This window comes from Trichechus manatus, unplaced genomic scaffold (assembly GCF_000243295.1).
Source record: "Trichechus manatus latirostris isolate Lorelei unplaced genomic scaffold, TriManLat1.0 scaffold00002, whole genome shotgun sequence".
NCBI classification, from domain to species: domain Eukaryota; kingdom Metazoa; phylum Chordata; class Mammalia; order Sirenia; family Trichechidae; genus Trichechus; species Trichechus manatus.
The window spans coordinates 41121829-41130332 of record NW_004443938.1 but is presented as its reverse complement, the minus strand read 5'-3'; the positions used below and the strand labels follow the sequence as shown (position 1 = coordinate 41130332).

General features: G+C 38.4%; 1 pseudogene; it reads right to left on the bottom strand.

Annotated features, from left to right (window-relative positions):
• LOC101353197 (pantetheinase-like) lies at positions 1-7599 on the bottom strand (annotated as a pseudogene).
• Between the last annotated feature and the right edge of the window lie 905 nt (positions 7600-8504).

The window sequence follows — 8504 nt, the reverse complement described above, 5'->3', positions numbered from 1 at the left end:
AAAAAAAAAAAAAAGCCACTTATCTGAAATTCGAATTTAATTAGGTGTCTTGTTTTTATTCTGGCAACACTCCTGCCACCAAAACATGCATTACCTATAGATAATAGGTTCCTTCAACAGTGTGTAGTCCATCAAATGCCCTGAGGGCATAAACTTCATCTGACCTCTTCTCAGACATCTTACAGCTTAGATGACAGCAGAGGTCTCTGTGACAAATTGTATAATTTCTTGTGACTCCCTTGAGCTCCACGAGGGTGAAATTATCAAAAAAGACAGCACCCTTAAATTCCTTGTTTTCTGTTGAGCATGCTTCTATACTGTTGGCATAAGAAGACCAATTCACCGCAGAGCGGTATAGATGGGAATCCAGTTGGGAGAGGAGGAGTTTTCCCTCTTCTGTCTTCATGTCATAATGAAATGCTCTTGGAAAATGTGGTGCATAAATGCCACTTCCTGAAAGTGAAAAGTTGGGAAAGTTTTTTGAAATAGGAAAGTGAAAAATGACTTTACAGTTGTTACTGTTATTTTAAACTCACATTAACATTTTACTGCCTCTAACATGGGGTTGCTATGAGTCAAAAATGACTTGATTGTACCTAACAACAAAAACAAGATACATATTTCACTAAAATATGCTTATAAGGACAGACAGGTGAAAGGAAATTTGGTAGAGGAAGGCGCATAGAAGCCAAAGAAGAGGAAGTTTCAAGTAGTTAAGTGGTGAAATTTGGGAATTCAAAAGAAAGGAAAAGTAGGGTATATTCAAGTTGAATTAAAAAATAATCTTGATATTGATTCTATAGTACGTCACCAGATAAATATTCAAAAACTAAGAGTTGGAAAATATGTATTTAAGAGTACATGTATGTTAATTAGGGGAAAATTTGCATTTTGTTTGCTTATTTTTTTGCTTCATTACACCAAACCTATCAATCTTAAAACTCACACATTGCCTGTCATTTTCATCAGGGGTCATGTAGATTAGCTGCAAAGAAATTGACACCTGTGCCCATAGCCCAAGCTGAGTGGAATTCAATAGCTGATACACGTGGCAAATATTCATCCAGGTCGTCGGGAAGAATATGGTGTCCAGGTGGAAATCTTTTTCCAGGGTCGCAGTAGGATCCTGGAAGAGTATATCAAAACAGGTGAAAATGCCAAACCTCCCGAAGGTGGTGTTGAAAGTTACAAATTCAGGCCTCTTGGATGAATTGAATTGATCTTCACACATGAAAAGTTATTGCTGTGATAGAAGAAAAAAAAAGGAAAAATAAAATAACTTCTTTTAGGAAGTTGACCCTAACATCACTCTGTATAAACTAGTGTAAGCTCACATCTATTAGTTGGCCAATGAATTGATGGCCTGTTTCATCTCTGGCCACTATCTTCAGAGCAGTATGTTAGAGAATTAGAGGCTATTCAAGCTAAAAAGAGTGTTAGGGTCAACCTCCACATTTCACAGATAATAAATACATGGAAATCCTTATCTATAAAGGCCCTCTTGAATCTTACAAGAATAGGAGCAAAACAGGTAAGTTCTGTTTGCCAAAAATACTTTAACTCTTGTGGGCAGGAGGTTGTCTTTGCTCCTTTGTTCTCGAGACCAACTCTATCTGATAAAGACTTTTTTTTTTTTTTATTCTTGCCTTTATCCATTGCCAGGACATATTTTTAAAAGGACAAAGCCCAAAATGTGACCTTATCCCTTAACGCAGATAGCTCCTGGGGCTCTCAGACACTCCCAACTGCTCTTAAATGCACAGGACACTTCTGGAGGATCTTTATAGCATCTTTCCTGACCTAATCATTACTTTCTATGCTTTGTCCTTACTCTGCTCCTAAAGTAAGCTTATTATCACAATAATGATATTTTTTTTCTTCCAGCCCAATTTATTACACAAGGTAAATTATTTGCAAATTGATTCTGCCTTATGATAGCCTGCCACTAACTTCCCCTCAGAATCAACCACCATTGTATTGTATTGGTAACAGCCATCAATGGGGCACTGAGGGTCACTGGCATCACATAGCTTCCTGTCCCCCATATTTGCCACAACATAGATAGAGTTGTGCTTGGCCAGCCAGCTGAGTCTTTCCTACACCAGGATGTGGCCAAATCTGGTATGTGTTCATAGGACAAGGAAAAAACAAAAAATAAAGCTTAGTGTTTAATGAAATTCATAGCGATAATTGCCGAAATATATTATTATTTAATTAATAATCCCAAGGTAAACACTAAATGACTACAAGTAGAAGAGAAGAATTAAGACTAGAAGAGAGGAAACCAAGTTTGTGGGAATTTGGTTAAAAAAATATATTCAAAATACTCTAGAATAAGACATAACCAGGCCTTTTTTTTTTCTTTCCATTCATAGCATTTATCATAATCTATCATCATACTTTCATGTATGTGTTCATCTCATAATGTCTGTCATATTGTATAGACATTATTGGGCAGGCACCCACATCTCTTGTTCACTGAACCCAGAACAATACCTGGCAGAAAAGAGGCATTCAAATATATTTGAACAAATGAACCAAAATATTGATGTAGGGAAGAGAAAGTTTTTTTCAAAGAACTATTCAATCTGGTCGGAGCAGAGGCACCCTTAGGGAAAAGAGAAATTTAAAAGATCATAAAATAGAGAGCTTTGCACAAGAGGCTAAGAAATCTGTTCCAAATTTCATAAACAAAGGGGTATCATTAAAGGCTTTGAGGACAGAAGTAACAAAACCTGAATTTTCTTTTACAATGATTAATTGTGGAGTGGAAAAGGAACCGGAATGGTGAGTGAGAGACAAAACGTATGGGAAGCATTAGGAAGCTGTTGCAATAGAGCAGATAACAGGCCAGGGGGCTGGGCTAGGGTAGCAACAGCTGGTATGGAAAGACGGAAATACTGAAACAATTGTTAATGCTTCATTTCTTTATTCTTTATCATAGTTCCCAGTAATATTGTCCCAGTAAACCCATTAAATTGCATATTTGACAACTGAAACCTCAGAATGTGGAATATCTAGCCATATTTATCCTCTGTTGGCACATTGAAATAAGAAATGGTTATGGAATAGCTGCAAAGGCAAAAACAGGTAACTAACTTCAATGAATGCAAAATTAGTGTCATCTCCTGGCAAGTTGTAATGAAAATTTTCTGGAGTATCAAATTGTGGCAATTAGATTTAAAACAAACTTGTACAACTTATATAAGCAAAGACATAACAATCACCTATAAAACATGTCCTGGAAAAAGAGCAGAGTATTGGGCACCATATCTAGAAAATTGTTATTTTAATCTATTTACAATAAAGAATCACCATTTGATAGATTCCTCCCCCTTGTTGGCTTGAATTAATATGTGAAATGCACAGACATAAATAAAATACAGTGAACCGCTTGAAACATATTTATCCCAAAACTTTTCAGGTTACATAAAGTGATAGAAGATGTCCATGGTGTTTAGGATTTCTGAAACAGTCCTGATTATAAACATAATTTACTAATGCCTCTATTCATCTTGAAAGTATATTATAAATTGTAATATATGTTTATTTAAACTACATTTCTTAGACCTTTAGAAAAGGCCCAAAAATTCTTTGTCAGACCACATGTCATGATCTGGAGTTTAAAAAATGCTATTTGCTAATCTGGGCCGGAAATCTGCTTCTCACTTAATCCCTGATATTTGCTAACGCTTTAATGAGTACAGAGCTTGGTCCTAGGATGACTGGGAACAGAAGAAAGAGACAGAAAATGCACTTTCTAAGGGTGCTCTTAAAGTGTTCAATGTCTGGGTGTACCAGAAGCCATCAATTACTGAAGAAGCCATTTACTAGCTAAAAATAAGTATACTTTAAATTTCAACAAATACTTATGGTATCCCTACTTCACATGAAACACTGTGCTAGGTGTGTGGCAACTGGGGAAAGGGAATTCCACACAGAGCTCTCCAAGTACGTATGGGGGATGTGCAGATGTGGAAGACTTGGTTGGTCTCACAAGTGGTAAAGTCAGCAATCAAAAGCAGAGGTTTCTCTTTGACCACCATACATAAAAGAATGGAATGTTAATGAGGTTTTCAGCTGATGCGTTTCAGAAAGTGGTTTTGTTTTGTTTTTCCTGAACCGTCTCTAAGAACCTACACCTTCAATGTTAATTTTTTAAAGAACTCATCATCTCTGACCCACATATTGTATGCACATGAACCTATAAAGGGCAGGCTTCTTTTCATAAGATGTATGTTTTAATACTGGATCCCTTCTCCCTCCTCCCTAGGTTCCCAGAATGGAGTGACCCAGCATGAATCAACATCATCCCTCTCACTTTTCCCACCCCCTGATGATTGGGGTGGGAGCCCTGCTGGCACAGTGTTTAAGAGCCACTGCTGCTAACCAAAAGGTCAGCAGTTCAAAAACACCAGCCACTCCTTGGAAACCCTGTGGGGCAGTTCTTCTCTGTCCTATAGTGTTGCTATGAGTTGTAGTCAACTCAAAGGCTACAGGGTTTTCTTTGTGGATGGGGGGAAGACTGGATAAGGGGGAAAACTAGGGCAACAATTTATAATGGTGGATTTCCCACAGTGTGTGCCACTCAGACCCTTCTCTTGCATCTTAGGATGTGTTGAAGGCAGAACCTGGATGCACTGTTCATGTGGGCCCAGAATTAGCTTGGCTACTGTCAATAATAATAAAGGGGAATAATAAGGAGGAAGAGAAGAAGGAGGGAGGGGGAGGAAAGAAAGGGGAGTAGGAGAGGGCAGAGGCAAGTTGAGAGGAAAAGGAGAGAGAAGGAGGAGGAAGGGAAATGGCAGAAGGAGAAGGAAGAAGAGGAGAAATAGAAAGAAATAGAAGGAGGAGGAACATCTCTTATTGAACCTGTACCACTAAATGGCCTAAATGCATTATGTGAAATCCCTAGGTCTTTCCCCAAATAACTCTAAATTATAGGTTCTGTTTTTTAATCTTCGCCTTACAAAGGAAGGGACTGAGAATTAGACAAGTTAATTTACTAGTAGGGGGCAGCAGTGGAATCGGATTCCAGATTTGTCTTGTTCCAAAGTTCTAGCTCCTAACCACTACTAAAAGTTTGGAAAATATTCAAACAACGAGTTTTCTTTTCTCAATAGTTGATTTCCTCTGCAGACCCTTCAAATAGCTAAATAGAAAAAACTGAGATTATTATAAGAAAACTTGACAGCCATCACAGATGGATGGGCAGAGAAATCATAATTACATGCTAGACAGAAGAGATACCCTCATATTAACAGTAATTTCAAAACATCTTCAAAATATTTTTATTGTCTTAATCACTAAAATTATTATAGTATATTTTTATCAGCAAAATCAGATAGTTTTCACATATTTATTTCAGTTAAAATTAAATTTTGTGTATGTACTTGGAGAGTATTTTCAGGCTATCAGATTTTATTTTCTTGCTATGATGCTTTTATAATCTATCAGTGCCAGGTTCCTACTACTAGGTACACATGGTGGTAAGCTTTTCCATTAAATTTTTACTCATACTGCAACAGCAAATAAAACCTCGGTTAATTGTCTTTGATAGAGCAAGATGAAATTTTACCATAGACAGGAATAAAAAAAAATCAGCTGGTTCACATCCAATTTAAGTTAAATCAATATAATAATCTGTCATAATAGCATTTTGTGATACTAATATTTTCATAGCTCAATTCAAAGTTTATCCAATCAACATGTCTACAAAGCACACTGCCCAAACATTAACTATTTATCAGATAATCTACCACCATACTGACAGGTGGCCCTATTGGCTTTGGCAGGAGTTCCAAGTTTCTAAAAGGTGGTAGTGCTAAAAAGCTATTTATACTAAGAAGAGCTTTCGCTGTATTTCTGTGGCTGGACCACCATACAGAATTGATTTTAAAATAGAAAAATTAAAAGAGCTAACTCTCTTATTAACATATTTTCATTGATTCTTCTAAACTTACCTCAGAAGTCTGAAATATTTCCATTCTTTATATTGACAGTTGTCATGGATTGTATTGTGTCCCCCAAAAATATGTACATCATTTTGGCTAGGCCATGATTCCCAATATTGTGTGATTGTCCACCATTTTGTCATCTGATGTGATTTTCCTATGTGTTGTAAATCCTATCTCTATGATGTTAAGGAGATTGGATTAGTGGCAGTTATGTTAAAGAGGCAAGACAGTCTACAAGATTAAGTTGTGTTTTAAGCCAATCTCTTTTGAGATATAAGAGAAGCAAGCAGAGAGACACGAGGACTCATACCACCCAGCAAGCAGCGCTGGGAGCAGAGTGCTTCCTTTGGACTCAAGATTCCCGTGCAGAGAAGCTCCTAGTCCAGGGGAGGATTGACGACAAGGACCTTCCTCCAGAGCCGACAGAGAGAAAGTCTTCCCCTAGAGCTGGCACCCTCAATTTGGACTTCTAGCCTTCTAAACTGTGAGAGAATAAACTTCTCTTTGTTAAAGTCATCCACTTGTGGTATTTCTGTTATAGCAGCACTAGATAACTAAGACAAAGGTTTTCTTCCAGTGTCTCAAGGAAAAATTTTATTCTCCAAATCAACAGATAAGATGAACCAACTTCAGTCTTTGTTCCAGGATGTACATATGTTTTCATCTTAATCATTTTAGCCCTGACCCTATATTCTATCAAAGTCTGCAGCTGTTAAAGCTAGAAGATTGACTATGAGGAACATGACATACCTCTATTATAAAAGTGAAGGATGCAATTGAATTCTGGTTTTAATAGTCATTGACAAACAAATCAGTGTCCAGCATTTAAATCAAACAGATTAAAATGGAGTCCCTCAAAAAAAAAAAAAAAAAAAAAAACCACAGTCCACCATGGCTATGTAAGAAAATACTAGCAATCAATTCTCACATTCCATTTGAGATACCTGGATTTGATTCCAGGCCAATGTACCTTATGCGCAGCCACCACCCATCTGTCAGTGGATGCTTTCGTATTGCTATGATGTTCAACAGGTTTCAGCAGAACTTCCAGACTACGATGAACTAGGAAGAAAGACCTGGTGACCTACTTTCAAAAATCAGCAAATGAAAACCTCAGGCAGCTTCGCATCAGAATCCTGTTTCCTTTGCTTGACTTCCCCCCTCACAGATTTTACATAGTTATGTGTAAACCCCATTGCACCTGCATAGTATGATTAAGAATGTTGCTGACATAACTTGTATGAACTCCCTACCTGTAAACCCCTTAAAAGTAACTTTTCCCCTTGCCTTCAGGGAGCAGTCTTGGTAGCAGCAGCTCTGAATGGCTCCTTTTCCTTGCACAATGAAATAAAGGTGTTTTTCTGCCTTCCCACTTCAGTCTCTTGTTTATTGGACAATACTCATCATGTCGAGCAAGAACCTGGGGTTTCCACCCAGTAACACTTCTGGCAAGCCAGGCAGGAGTCGTTCGTTCAATTCCTGAGGCGGATCGGATAACAGACTGGCCCCCATGTCTGGTGCCACCAGGAGAGTTCTCCTGGAGTCCTGGAGCAGCCCTGAAAGCTGATCTATTCTGGACCCAAAAGATGACGCTGTGGGAGGCACAAAATGTGTCTGGGTTGTTTGGTAATGTCTTAGTCATATAGTGCTGCTATAACAGAAATACCACAAGTGGATGGCTTTAAGGAAGAGAAATTTATTTTCTCAGTATAATAGGCTACAAGTCTGAATTGAAGGTGTCAGCTCCAGGGGAAGGCTTTCTCTGTCGCCTCTGGAGGAAGGTCCGTGTCATCAATCTTCCCTTGGTCTGGGAGCATCTCTGCACAGGAACCTCAGGTCCAAAGGACGCGCTCTGCTCCCGGCACTGCTTTCTTGGTGGTTTGAGCTTCCTATGTGTCTCTGCTTGCTTCTCTCTTTTGTATCTCGAAAGAGATTGGCATAAGACACTATCTAATCTAGTAGACCTCATCAATATAACTGCTGCTAATCCAGTTTATTATATCGTAGTGATAGAGTTTACAACACATAGGGAAATCACATCAGATGATAAAATTGTAGACAATCATACAATACTGGGAATCATGACCTAGCCACGTTCACAGATATTTTGGGGAGGCACGATTCAATCCATGACAGGTAAGTACCTAGGTAAAGTCTTAGAAGAGTCTTAAGAAATGGGAGGAATGGACCATTGAGGGCATTAGGAATCTGAGGTTATTCGGTAAATAACAGTGTAATTCCTAGGTAAGGCCTTAGAAGAGTCCCAAGAAGTGGGAGGAATTGACCACTGAGGGCATAAAAGGCTCTAGGTAACTGTTAGGTTGGTGCACTGGATTAGATTGTGTGAGTGTGTAAGCGTGTGTATCTGGAGAATGGGGAACGTTCAAGGGATCCCGGAATACAGCCCATTAAGATGCATCCTTAAGAACTGGGATCAGAAACTCAGACAGACATGGCTATGGCAGCATGCTTGTCCTTTTCCTACTTTTGCCTCTTTAAGTATAGGCCGAATAAAACTTTTCTTTTTGCTTTACTAAACTTTGTGGT